The sequence below is a fragment of the Zalophus californianus genome, chromosome 9 (assembly GCF_009762305.2).
Source record: "Zalophus californianus isolate mZalCal1 chromosome 9, mZalCal1.pri.v2, whole genome shotgun sequence".
NCBI classification, from domain to species: domain Eukaryota; kingdom Metazoa; phylum Chordata; class Mammalia; order Carnivora; family Otariidae; genus Zalophus; species Zalophus californianus.
Window position 1 is genome coordinate 16,718,390 of NC_045603.1, and position 14,794 is coordinate 16,733,183.

Below are 14,794 nucleotides of genomic sequence, written 5' to 3' on the forward strand. Positions count from 1 at the left end.
TAAAAAGCTTTTGCACAGCAAAAGAAACAGTCCACAAAACCAAAAGACAACTGACAGAATGGGAGAAAATATTTGCAAATGACATATCAGATAAAGGGCTAGTATCCAAAATCTATAAAGAACTTATCCAACTCAACACCCAAAGAACAAATAATCCAATCAAGAAATGGGCAGAAGACATGAACAGACATTTTTCCAAAGAAGACATCCAAAATGGCCAACAGACACATGAAAAAGTGCTCAACATCGCTCGGCATTAGGGAAATCCAAATCAAAACCTCAATGAGATACCACCTCACACCCGTCAGAATGGCTAAAATTAACAAGTCAGGAAACGACAGATGTTGGCGGGGATGTGGAGAAAGGGGAACCCTCCTACGCTGTTGGTGGGAATGCAAGCTGGTGCAGCCACTCCGGAAAACAGTATGGAAGTTCCTCAAACAGTTGAAAATAGAGCTACCATACGATCCAGCAATTGCACTACTGGGTATTTACCCCAAAGATACAAAGGTAGGGATCTGAAGGGGTACGTGCTCCCCGATGTTTATAGCAGCAATGTTCACAATAGCCAAACTGTGGAAAGAGCCAAGATGTCCATCGACAGATGAATGGATAAAGAAGAAGTGGTATATATACACAATGGAATATTATGCAGCCATCAAAAGGAATGAGATCTTGCCATTTGCAACGACGTGGATGGAACTGGAGGGTGTTATGCTGAGTGAAATAAGTCAATCAGAGAAAGACATGTATCATATGACCTCACTGATAGGAGGAATTCTTAATCTCAGGAAGCAAACTGAGGGTTGCTGGAGTGGTGGGGGGTGGGAGGGATGGGGTGGCTGGGTGATAGACATTGGGAAGGTATGTGCTATGGTGAGCGCTGTGAATTGTGCAAGACTGTTGAATCACAGATCTGTACTTCTGAAACAAATAATGCAACATATGTTAAGAAAAAAGAAAAAGAAGAAGATAGCAGGAGGGGAAGAATGAAGGGGAGTAAGTCGGAGGGGGAGACAAACCGTGAGAGACGATGGACTCTGAAAAACAAACTGAGGGTTCTAGAGGGGAAGAGCGTGGGGGGATGGGTTAGCCTGGTGATGGGTATTAAATAGGGCACATTCTGCGTGGAGCACTGGGTGTTATGCACAAACAATGAATCATGGAACCCTACATCAAAAACTAATGATGTAATGTATGGTGATTAACATAACATAATAAAAAAATCTAAAAAACCCAAATAAATAAAAAAAGAACCAAAAAAAAAAAGAAATATGTGTTGAATGAATGAAATATTAACCACATTATTTCACCCTCATGGAAACAGAAGTTGAGAGTGGTTATGTGGATTATCCAGTCAGCTAGCTATGGAATTTCAAAAGAAAGATTTAAACTCATATTTGCTAGACTTCATATCCAGTGTTTATTTGAATCACTTTGGCTTAGCTGCATTATTTATTAGATAGGTATGAATAAAGTGTTCTGGCATCTTCTGGCATAGGTATTGATTCTTATTGGGATACTTAGAAGACTTGATGGAGAAGGCACATATAATTTTTACATGGAGTTCTCAATACACACATTCATATATATAATAACAAGTAACTCTTTCTTGCTGGGATCAAGTCCAAAATTCCAAATTTTCATGCAATAAGTACATAATGTATATGAGCATAAGAAAAACATTTTTCTTATTTTTTAAAAAAGTCTTTGCACTATTTTCAGCTACTGTATTTAATAACAACCCACTGGATTTTTTTTTTTATCAGTTTCTACTTTGATATGTCAACATTTGCCTTAAGTTGTAATGTGAGATTGGCTTCATAATCTGGAGTGGTGTGCCTGGGCCATTTCATTCACCAGTATAGTCATTCAACAGCTATTTATTGAGTACATCATGGGCTATGTAATGTTCTAAATGTGGAGGACATGCAGGGAACAACACTGGCCAAGCGTCCACTTGTACATTCTGCCAGGTGATGGGAGGAGCTATGAAGAAACTCAAAACAGTGGAAAGGGATAGAAACCCAGGGTGTTGGGGGAAGAAAGGATGCTCTTTTATACACAAAGTTAGAGACAGCCTCTCAGCTAAGGTGATATGTGAGCAGACTTGCATGAATTCAGGGCAAAGAATATTCCAGAATAAAAGAACAGGAAGCACAAAGTTCCTGAGACAGGGGAATGCTTGATGTGTTTGAGGAACAGTGAAGAAGTCAGTGAAGCCAAAACAGGAGGAAGTAGAATGATGGCAGGAGGTGAGGTCAGGGGTCCCCAGAGCACGCTTATGAAGTCTGAGACTCAGCTTTTTCATCTTAAAATATTATGATCATACCTACCTCATTTTGCTGTGAGAACTAAGCAAAACAATACATACAACGCAATTAAAAGTATCTAGCACATGGTAGGTGTTTGTTAAAGCACACCATTGTTATTACTATCACTATTACTGCTATTATTCACTGGTATTTGCTCAGCTGGCAGACACCCTCACCAGGTCAGGTTCTTCCCAGGCTAACTATTCAAAACTGCAAAGAGTCTTCCCAGAAACAAACCATTTGCACTTGCAGAAACAGCAATGATGTCCCTTAGTGAAAGTCTGGCAGCCGCAAGAAGCAGCTGAGAAGCTGGCATCCCTCCATGTGAATGAGCAGAGGACAGCCCACCTGAGCCAGGTGGAGGGGAAGAAGAACAAAGCACCCTCTTTGACAGCCCTGGGGCACTGCTGCCTGGGGTTCCACACCTAATAAGCTCTTTTAGGGCCCTCTCTTAGCATCCCAGGAGCAGACTGTTTTCCTTGTGTGTTCTCTGAGGAGCCAAATATGACTCATCTAACTGCACACCTGGGCCTGTGGTTTGGGCCATGGCAGAGGGCAAAGGAGGGGGAGCTACCATAAGGCCCAGGGTGCATGCGGAAGACCTCAGTGTAGGAGACCCCAAGGCTACCTGACTGCAAAATTTTCTTGCGTCCCTACCCTGCCATCAGTAAGGATGAAGGGGGCCCATTTGCCTTTCTTAAACTGCATCCAAAGAGTCTCACCTTGTGGAGGGAAATGACCGTACCTGGAGGACTTGGGGTATCAGGCGGGATGGAAGGGTGGATGCGGCAGGCAGGAAAGATAAAGAGGGGTGCCAAAGGGTTGCTATTTGACAACACGTCAAGGCAACATGGAGACAAAGGCGTCTCATTCTGCTTCCGGGTCCCAGGCCCTTACTTTCTGACTGGAACAGGGCAGAGTGACTTAATGTATGGCTGTTGCGCAGGACAGTTGACCCCCACATGCCTCAGGCAGTCTTTCATTAAAGCCGTACAGTGCATCAGACCCCCATGTCAGTCCTCTGGATTCTCCTCAGCCAGGACTCCTGCTCAGCCCTCCTCTAGTGCCAAGCCAATCCTGACTTCTGGTGGTTTCCTTATAACGCATTTTAACAACTATCTGAGACCTCTTGTGACCGGCTGACGCAGGGCTAGGCAGCAGGATGCAAAGGTACAGAAAACTGCACCCCTGTGTTCACACCCCTCAGAGTCCAGCCTCACTCCCCACAAACACCTGCTCCCCTCCCACCAGTTTAACAGACTCCTTATGAAGCTCTGAGTTCAGCCTCAGCGCTACCACGTACCAGCTAAGTTACCTCAGGCAGGAAATGTGTTCTCCTAGAAACTGTTTTCTCATCTGCAAAACAGGAATAATCCCTCCTGTCCTGCCCACCACAGCTTGGTTGTTGTGAATCCTAGAGACAACAACCACAGAAGACTTTCAAGAAATTAAACATTATATAGAACCCAAACATCAGAAAGTGTTTAAAATTCCTTAGCTGGTAGGAATAGCAAGCATGGGAGGCTGCAGACACAATGGGAAGCCCCCACCAAGTCATCAAAGGTGGGGTTCTAGAAGCCTAGAGGGTCTTTTTCAGCTTTATTCCAAAATGTTGGTTAAATTCCTTGGCCACTGAGAAGGGACTAAAAGACCATCCAGAACCAAAGTGAGTAGCACCAAACACCCGCACAACTTCCTTCCCATCTCTCCTCAAGTGACTTGTTTTTACTGGAACCTGGTTTCCTCTTCCTGTCTGGGAAACTCTGTTGACAAAGACTAACTCTATAAGGAAAGCAAAAAAGAAAGCTCTTTCCACCAGCCAGCCTTGGAATTTCACCAGGTTATCCTCCTAAACCTGAACCAAAATAGTCCATGACTCATCATGTGTACTTCGGGGACCAGTGGGGAGGGGGGTTTCCCCATTTATCTTCTCAGGAGAACACATCCTGCATGTTTGCCAGTAAAAAAGCAACCTGTAAGGATGCCTCTGTAGGAAAACAAATAGGAAAAAATCCATTTGGGGAAAACTTCATCTGCACCACACTTGTTTACAATATCTAAGCTCCCTGCAGGCTGTCCTCAACCATCTTCTTGTCTTGCATTTCAGTGCACTCCCTGTTGTGTCTGCTCATCTGACTCATTTTTTTCACAAATTTTCTTTCACTGCTTACCATTCCACCCCCAAGGCGACAAATTCCGGGTTGTGCGATCCCAGACACAGGGTCTTCAAGTTCTAGCTTCCTGACCTGTACTGTGGTTAATAATGGTAGTGATAGCCTATGATGACAGAGCTCTCTGTATCTGCCACCCCGCAAAGAAGTTACAAGGAGGAGCTCCTACCGCCTTCATTTCACAGATGGTGATGACAATCAGGTATGTAATGCACCCAAGGTAACACACCAGGGGCAGAACCAGAACCAAAATACAGGCAGTCTGGCCCATGGTTTTAATCAGTATTCTACACTCACCGACCCAATTCATCAGCATGTTTTGAAGGTTAAAAGAGATAACGGGAAAATGGTAAGCAGTGAATAAATATTGTTATATTATTGTGTGAAAATGTGTATCAAAGCACCTGTTATGGTGCCTAATTCATAATGGGCCTTCAACTTATATTAGTTCCCTTCCCTTTATACATCTTCTTGAAGCAACGCCCCTGACCATGAACTTCCCACAGGCAGCCCAGAATGTGCTGTTTGAAAGTTATTGCTGAGACAGTTACAGCACTCAATAAATTTTTTTCCTTGAAATAGAGTCTTCTGAGTAACCGAATCATTGACAGGAGATCTGCCACTTTCTAGATGGTGCTTTAGCTCAAAGGTACTCAGTGCAACACAGAGTTTTTGTGACAGTTTCTAAGAAACCCTGATTCTTGGTAAGAAAGCAGGGTTGTCATTTTCCATGATGGAACTCCCAACAGAGTAATATTCTTGTCTTTACCCATTGTCCTCTCCTTTATCACTTTATCAAAGATAAAGAAAAGCATTATAGGCGGAGCAAGATGGCGGAGGAGTAGGAGACCTGGATTTCGTCTGGTCTCAGGAATTCAGCTAAATAGGGATCAAACCATTCTGAACACCTACGAACTCAACAGGAGACTGAAGAAGAGAGTAGCAACAACTCTCTGAACAGAGAAGTGACCACTTTCTGGAAGGTAGGACGTGCGGAGAAGTGAATCAGAGGTGATATTCGGGAAGATAGACGGCGGGGGAGGGGGCCTCCGTGGGCCGCTCCTGGCAAGTGCTAGAGCCGCGGAGCACAAAATCGGACCTTTTAGAAGCCGGCTCCGCGGAGGGACGTCGCTCCAGTGCCTAAGCGGGGCGTGGAACCCTCGCGGGACAGTGGGGTCTCAGGACCCTCAGGGTCACAGAAAGACCAGGGGTGCCTGAGTGTGGCAGAGCTCCCAGGTATCGGAGCAGGGAAGCCGGCTGCAGAGACGGAGCCGAGGCGCGGGCTCTCAGCTCGGGGTGACCATAAACTGTGATCCAGGGCCCAGTCGGGCCACTGCTCCTCCAGCAGGGACCCAACAAGCGGCAGAGCCGGGGAGACTCCCCTTCCTCCCCCAGGAGGAGCGGCGCGGGAGTGCACCGCAGGGATCTGCTGGGTTTAGAGACTCCACACGGGGCGGGTGCCAGAGATAGAAACGCTCGGTCACAGGCCGGGTGAGCACGCAGTGCGGCTGGAGACCGGGGAGACGGGAGTGACTGCTTTTCTCTGGGGGCGCACTGAGGAGCGGGGCCCCGAGTTCTCAGCTCCTCCGGGTGGAGATTGGGAGGCCACCATTTTCACCCTGGTCCTCCAAACCTGTACCAGAACTTGCAGGGAACAAAAGCTCCTGAGAGCAAACCCGAGCAGCTTGCTTAGCCTGGACAGACAAGGGTGGGGCAATTCCGCCTCCGGCAAAGACATTTGGGAACCATGGCAACAGGCCCCTCCCCCAGAAGATCAGCAGGAACAGCCAGCAAGCCAAGACCAAGTTTACCGGTCAACGAGAACGGGAGAACTGCAGCGCTAGGGGAATACTGCATATAGAATTCATGGCTTTTTTTACCATGATTCATTAGTTTTTCAAAGTTAATTTTTTAAACGTTTTTTTTTTTTAATTTTCCTTTTTCCCTTTTTCAACCAACATTTTATCAATCCCTTTTTTAAAAAAACATTTTTTATTTTTCATTTTTAGAGTCATATTTTATCCCTTCATAGTAGTTACCCTTATTTTTGGCATATATATATAAGTTGTTCTCTCTTTAAAACTTTCAGATACAGTTTCTTCTAACAGATCAAAATACCCTAAATCACTAGTGTATGGCTTTGTTCTAGTCTCCTGCCTGATCACATTCTCTCCCTTTTTTTTTTCTCTTTTTTAAATATTCTTCTTTCTTTTTTCAAACAACTTCTTATCTTATCAGTTCCTTTTATAAAATCTTTTATAATTTTCATCTTTACATTCATCTTCTGTCCCTTCATTGTATCAACCCTTATTTTGTGCATATATGTCTTTCTTTCTTTAAAATTTTAGGAGGCACTTTTTTTCTAACAGACCAAAATATGCCCAAAAGCTAGTGTGTGGCACTGATCTATGCACTAGCCTGATCATATTTGATCATATTCTGCTTTTTGTATTGTTCTGTTTTTGTTTTTATCTTTTTCTTTTTGTTTTTTTTTTCCTCTTTCTTTTTTCTTTCTTTCCCTTTCTTTTCCCCTGGTTTCAGGTCTTTTCTGATTTGTATAGAGTATATTTGCTGGGGACGTTGTTAACCTGTTAGCATTTTGTTCTCCCATTCATCTATTCTCCTCTGGACAAAATGACAAGACGAAAAAAATCACCACCTCAGCAAAAAAAACAAGAGGTAGTACCATCAGCCAGGGACCTACTCAATACAGACATTACTACGATGTCGGACCTAGAGTTCAGAATCATGATTTTAAAGATACTAGCTGGGCTTGAAAAAAAGCGTGGAAGTTATTAGAGAAACCCTTTCTGGAGAAATAAAAGAACGAAAATCTAACCAAGTCGAACTCAAAAAGGCTATTAATGAGGTGCAATCAAAAATGGGGGCACTAACTGCTAGGATAAATGAGGCAGAAGAGAGAATCAGCGATATAGAAGACCAAATGATGGAAAATAAAGAGGCTGAGAAAAAGAGAGAGAAACAACTACAGGATCACGAGGGCAGAATTCAAGAGATAAGCGATACCATAAGACAAAACAACATTAGAATAATTGGGATCCCAGAAGAAGAAGAAAGAGAGAGAGGGGCAGAAGGTATATTGGAGCAAATTATAGCAGAGAACTTCCCTAATGTGAGGAAGGAAACAGGCATCAAAATCCAGGAGGCACAGAGAACCCCTCTCAACACCAATAAAAATAGGTCAACACCCCGACATCTTATAGTAAAACTTATGAGTCTCAGACAAAGAGAAAATCCTGAAAGCAGCTCAGGAGAAGAGATATGTACCCTAAAATGGTAGAAATATTATATTGGCAACAGACCTATCCACAGAGACCTGGCAGGCCAGAAAGGACTGGCAAGATATCTTCAGAGCACTAAACGAGAAAAATATGCAGCCAAGAATACTATATCCAGCTAGGCTCTCATTGAAAATTGAAGGAGAGATAAAAATCTTCCAGGACAAACAAAAACTAAAGGAATTTGCAAACACGAAACCAGCCCTCCAAGAAATATTGAAAGGGGTCCTCTAAGCAAAGAGAGCCTAAAAACAGCATAGATCAGAAAGGAACAGAGACAATATACAGTAACAGTCACCTTACAGGCAATATAATGGCACTAAATTCATACCTTTCAGTAGTTACCCTGAATGTAAATGGGCTAAATGCCCCAATCAAAAGACACAGGCTATCAGATTGGATTAAAAAACAAGACCCATCAATATGCTGTCTGCAAGAGACTCATTTTAGACCCAAAGACACCCCCAGATTGAAAGTGAGGGGGTGGAAAAACATTTACCATGCTAATGGGCACCAAAAGAAAGCTGGGGTGGCAATCCTTATATCAGACAAATTAGATTTTAAAACAAAGACTGTAATAAGAGATGAGGAAGGACACTATATCCTACTTAAAGGGTCTATCCAATAAGAAGATCTAACAATTGTAAATATCTATGCCCCTAACATAGGAGCAGTCAATTTTATAAGGCAATTAATAACAAAAGCAAAGAAACACATTGACAACAATACAATAATAGTGGGGGACTTTAACACCCCCCTGACTGAAATGGACAGATCGTCTAAGCAAAAGATCAACAAGGAAATAAAGACTTTAACTGACACACTGGATCAAATGGACTTCACAGACATATTCAGAACATTCCATCCCAAAGCAGTGGAATACACTTTCTTCTCTAGTGCCCATGGAACATTCTCCAGAATTGAACACATCCTAGGTCACAAATCAGGTCTCAACCGGTACCAAATATTGGGATTATTCCCTGCGTATTTTCAGACCACAATGCTTTGAAACTAGAACTCAATCACAAGAGGAAAGGCAGAAAGAACTCAAATACATGGAGGCTAAAGAGCATCCTACTAAAGAATGAATGGGTCAACCAAGAAATTAAGGAAGAATTAAAAAAATTCATGGAAACCAATGAAAATGAAAACACAACTGTTCAAAATCTGTGGGATACAGCAAAGGCAGTCCTGAGAGGAAAGTATATAGCGATACAAGCCTTTCTCAAGAAACAAGAAAGGTCTCAAATACACAACCTAACCCTACACCTAAAGGAGCTGGAGAAAGAACAGCAAATAAAGCCTAAACCCAGCAGGAGAAGAGAAATCATAAAGGTCAGAGCAGAAATCAATGAAACAGAAATCAAAAGAACAGTAGAACAGATCAACAAAACTAGGAGCTTGTTCTTTGAAAGAATTAACAAGATTGATAAACCCCTGGCTAGACTTATCAAAAAGAAAAGAGAAGTGACCCAAATCAACAAAATCATGAATGAAAGAGGAGAGATCACAACCAACACTAAAGAAATACAAACAATTATCAGAACATATTATGAGCAACTCTGTGCCAGCAAATTGGATAACCTGGAAGAAATGGGTGCATTCCTAGAGATGTATCAACTACCCGAATTGAACCAGGAAGAAATAGAAAACCTGAACAGACCTATAACCACTAAGGAAATTGAAGCAGTCATCAAAAATCGCCCAACAAACAAAAGCCCAGGGCCAGATGGCTTCCCAGGGGAATTCTACCAAACATTTGAAGAAGAATTAATACCTATTCTCCTGAAACTGTTCCAAACAATAGAAATGGAAGGAAAACTTCCAAACTCATTTTATGAGGCCACCATTATCTTGGTCCCCAAACCAGACAAAGACCCCATCAAAAAGGAGAATTACAGACCAATATCCTTGATGAACATGGATGCAAAAATTCTCACCAAAATACTAGCCAGTAGGATCCAACAGTACATTAGAAGGATTATTCACCATGACCAATTGGGATTTATCCCTGGACTGCAAGGCTGGTTCAACATCCGCAAATCAATCAACATGATACAATACATTAACAAAAGAAAGAACAAGAATCATATGATCCTCTCAATAGATGCAGAAAAAGCATTTGACAAAGTACAACATCCTTTCTTGATCAAAACTCTTCAGAGTATAGGGATAGAGGGTACATACCTCAACATCATAAAAGCCATCTATGAAAAACCTACAGCAAATATCATTCTCAAAGGGGAAAAGTTGAGAGCTTTTCCCCTAAGGTCAGGAACGCGGCAGGGATGTCCACTCTCACCACTGCTATTCAACATAGTATTAGAAGTCCTAGCCACAGCAATCAGACAACAAAAAGAAATCAAAGGCATCCAAATCGGCAAAGAGGAAGTCAAACTCTCACTCTTTGCAGATGATATGATACTTTATGTGGAAAACCCAAAAGACTCCACCCCAAAACTGCTAGAACTCATACAGGAATTTAGTCATGTAGCAGGCTATAAAATCAATGCACAGAAATCAGTGGCATTCCTATACACCAACAACAAGACAGAAGAGAGACAAATCAAGGAGTCGATCCCATTTACAATTGCACCCAAAACCATAAGATACCTAGGAATAAATTTAACCAAAGAGGCGAAGGATCTGTACTCAGAAACTATAAAATACTCATGAAAGAAATTGAAGAAGACACAAAGAAATGGAAAAACGTTCCATGCTCATGGATTGAGAGAACCAACATTGTGAAGATGTCAATGCTACCTAGAGCAATCTACACATTCAATGCAATCCCCATCAAAATACCATCCACTTTTTTCAAAGAAATGGAACAAATAATCCTAAAATTTGTACAGAACCAGAAGAGACCCCGAATAGCCAGAGGAATATTGAAAAAGGAAAGCAAAGCTGGCAGCATCACAATTCCGGACTTCCAGCTGTATTACAAAGCTGTCATCATCAAGACAGTATGGTACTGGCACAAAAACAGACACATAGATCAATGGAACAGAACAGAGAGCCCAGAAATGGACCCTCAACTCTATGGTCAACTTATCTTTGAGAAAGCAGGAAAGAATGTCCAATGGCAAAAAGACAGTCTCTTCAACAAATGGTGTTGGGAAAATTGGACAGCCACATGCAGAAGAATGAAACTGGACCATTTCCTTACACCGCACACAAAAATGGACTCCAAATGGTTGAAAGACCTCAATGTGAGGCATGAGTCCATCAAAATCCTAAAGAGGAACACAGGCAGCATCCTCTTCGACCTCAGCCGCAGCAACTTCTTCCTAGAAACATCGCCAAAGACAAGGGAAGCAAGGGCACAAATGAACTACTGGGATTTCATCAAGATAAAAAGCTTTTGCACAGCAAAAGAAACAGTCCACAAAACCAAAAGACAACCGACAGAATGGGAGAAAATATTTGCAAATGACATATGAGATAAAGAGCTAGTATCCAAAATCTATAAAGAACTTATCAAACTCAACACCCAAAGAACAAATAATCCAATCAAGAAATGGGCAGAAGACGTGAACAGACATTTTTTCCAAAGAAGACATCCAAATGGCCAACAGACACATGAAAAAGTGCTCAACATCGCTCGGCATTAGGGAAATCCAAATCAAAACCTCAACGAGACACCACCTCACACCAGTCAGAATGGCTAAAATTAACAAGTCAGGAAACGACAGATGTTGGCGGGGATGCGGAGAAAGGGGAACCCTCCTACGCTGTTGGTGGGAATGCAAGCTGGTGCAACCACTCTGGAAAACAGTATGGAAGTTCCTCAAACAGTTGAAAATAGAGCTACCATACGATCCAGCAATTGCACTACTGGGTATTTACCCCAAAGATACAAAGGTAGGGATCCGAAGGGGTACGTGCACCCCAATGTTTATAGCAGCAATGTCCACAATAGCCAAGCTGTGGAAAGAGCCAAGATGTCCATCGACAGATGAATGGATAAAGAAGAAGTGGTATATATACACAATGGAATATTATGCAGCCATCAAAAGGAATGAGATCTTGCCATTTGCAACGACGTGGATGGAACTGGAGGGTGTTATGCTGAGTGAAATAAGTCAATCAGAGAAAGACATGTATCATATGACCTCACTGATAGGAGGAATTCTTAATCTCAGGAAGCAAACTGAGGGTTGCTGGAGTGGTGGGGGGTGGGAGGGATGGGGTGGCTGGGTGATAGACATTGGGAAGGTATGTGCTATGGTGAGCGCTGTGAATTGTGCAAGACTGTTGAATCACAGATCTGTACTTCTGAAACAAATAATGCAACATATGTTAAGAAAAAAGAAAAAGAAGAAGATAGCAGGAGGGGAAGAATGAAGGGGAGTAAGTCGGAGGGGGAGACAAACCGTGAGAGACGATGGACTCTGAAAAACAAACTGAGGGTTCTAGAGAGGAAGAGCGTGGGGGGATGGGTTAGCCTGGTGATGGGTATTAAAGAGGGCACATTCTGCGTGGAGCACTGGGTGTTATGCATAAACAATGAATCATGGAACCCTACATCAAGAACTAATGTATGGTGATTAACATAACAATAAAAAATTTAAAAAAAAAGAAAAGCATTATATAATGATAAAGGGGCCAATTCTCTAAGAAGAAATAACAGTCCTGAATGTGTATGCACCTAACAACAGAAGGCAAAAATTGATACAACTGCAAAGAGAAATAGAAGAATCCACTATTATATTTGAAGTCTTTAACACCTTTCTATCAGAAATAGACAGATCCAGCAGGCAGAAATCAATAAAGATATAGTTGAACTCAACAGTGCCAACAGTTAATCCTTAAGCTCACATGGAATATTCACCAAAATAGACCACACTCTGGGACCATAAAACATGTCTTAACAAAGGTAGTGGAATAGAAATAATACAATATCTGCTCTCAGACCCCAGTGGAATTAAACTAGAAATCAGTAACAAAAACATAGCTGGGAAAATTCCAAAATACTTGGAGATTAAACAATACACTTCTAAATAACACATGAGGGTCCTAGCTCTTGAGCTAAGTGAGAGGCATGCTGTGCAGCTGGCCAGGATGTTACAGGCTATTGGAGCTGTGGATGAGAAAGAGGAGCAGGCAGAGGAGGACTGTCCTGAATTCGTCCTCACTGAGATGAAGGAAAGAGAGGAAGAGGAAATGTCCAGTCCTACTGCTAAGATTCCAGTCACAATTATCACTGGGTATTTAGGTGCTAGGAAGACATTACTTTTGAACTATATCTTGACAGAGCAACATAGTAAAAGAGGAGCAGTTATTTTAAACAAATTTGGGGAAGGAAATGCAGTGGGGAAATCCTTAGATGTCAGCCAAAGTGGAGCACTCTACCAAGAAAGATTGGAACTTATAAACGTTTGCCTCTGCTGTTCAGTAAAGGAAGTGGCCTTGGAGCTAATGAGAATTTGATGCAGAAGAAGGGAAAATTTGATGATATACCGTTAGATACCACTGGATTAGCAGATCCTAGTGCTGTAGCTTCTCTGTTTTGGGTTGATGCTGAATTAGGGATTGATATTTATCTTGCCGGGATCATAACTCTTATGGATTCAAAATATGGATTAAAACATTTAGCAGAAGAAAAACCTGTTGGCCTTATCCATGAGGCTTCTAGGCAAGCTGCTTTGGCAGATATCATCATCATTAATAAAACAGACTGGTTTCACAAGAGGATTTAAGCAAATTAAGAACAACCATTAGATCAATAAATGGACTGGGAAAATTTTTAAAAACACAAAGATCAAGTGAGCTGATCTCTCTGATGTACTAGATCTTCATGCCTTTGACAGTCTCTCTGGAATACGTTTGCAGAAAAAGCTCCAACACTTACCAAACACGCACCCTCACTCTGATTAGAGCATTATCACAGTCACACATTTAAGTACCAGGAAACATGAAGGAAGAAAGTCTAAATGTATTATTCAGAATCTTCTGTGGGAGAAGAATGTGAGAAACAAGGACAATGACTACATGGGGCTGCTTTTGATCAAAGACAAACCAAAACCAGTGATCGTCCAAGGTGTCCATGAGCTCTGTGACCTGGAGGAGACCAGTGAGCTGGAAAGAAGATGCTGAGACAACACATCGATCGGTTCTTATTGATGGGAATTTAGATGAGGACATCCTTCAATAACTACTTATAGCTACTGTGACTGAAACGGAAAAGTGGTGGGCAACACATTTCAAAGAAGATCAAGTTTGCCCATAACACTGGAAACATTTCTTATTGAAAGGATTGGATGATACTGGATGTATTTCAAGCATCTATTCTTTGCATTCCTTCTGTTATGAATTCCAGTATACTTTAAAATAATGCTTATTTTGTGGAATACATAAAATATAGTAAATAAGTACTGGAAAACACTTGACATTCATACAATAAAATATAATGTCCTCTGGAAAATAAATAAATACATAAATACATAAATAACACATAGGTCAAAGAAGAAATCTCAAGAGAATTTAAAAATTTTTGAACAAATAAAAATACAACTTATCAAAATTTGTGAGATGCAGAGAAAACAGTGCTTAGAAAAATATTTATAGTACCACATATCTGTATGAGAAAAGAAGAAAGATGTGAAAATCAAGTATCTAAGCTGCCAGCTCAGGAAAACTAGAAAAAGAAGAAAAAGAAAGAGCAGATCCAAACTATGCAGTTTTCAATTCAGAATTCCATCCTTTGGACTCCAAGAGCTCCAACCTCAACTCAAGGAGGCTCCTGGGCTCTGTTTCAGTTCCTCCTCCTCTCCTAGAACTTTTCTCCAGGTAGTAATCTGGGACAAGTATTGATTTCTCTTCTCTCAGGAATCACTGTCCTGAGTAGCCAGCTGCCCTGCATCACATATTGTGACAATTTCACACTTTTGTTTGGTATTTAGTTGTTCAACAAGGGAAGGTAAATCCAGTACCCATTAGTGCATTGTGACCAAAGGCAGAAGTCCTATCATTGCTATTTCAACGCCCCTTCCCACTTTCTTTGTCA

At 41.7% G+C, this 14,794-nt stretch overlaps 1 pseudogene; it reads left to right on the forward strand.

Annotated features, from left to right (window-relative positions):
* Positions 1-12,849: 12,849 nt before the first annotated feature.
* Positions 12,850-14,017, forward strand: LOC113922606 (annotated as a pseudogene).
* The last annotated feature ends 777 nt before the right edge of the window (positions 14,018-14,794 follow it).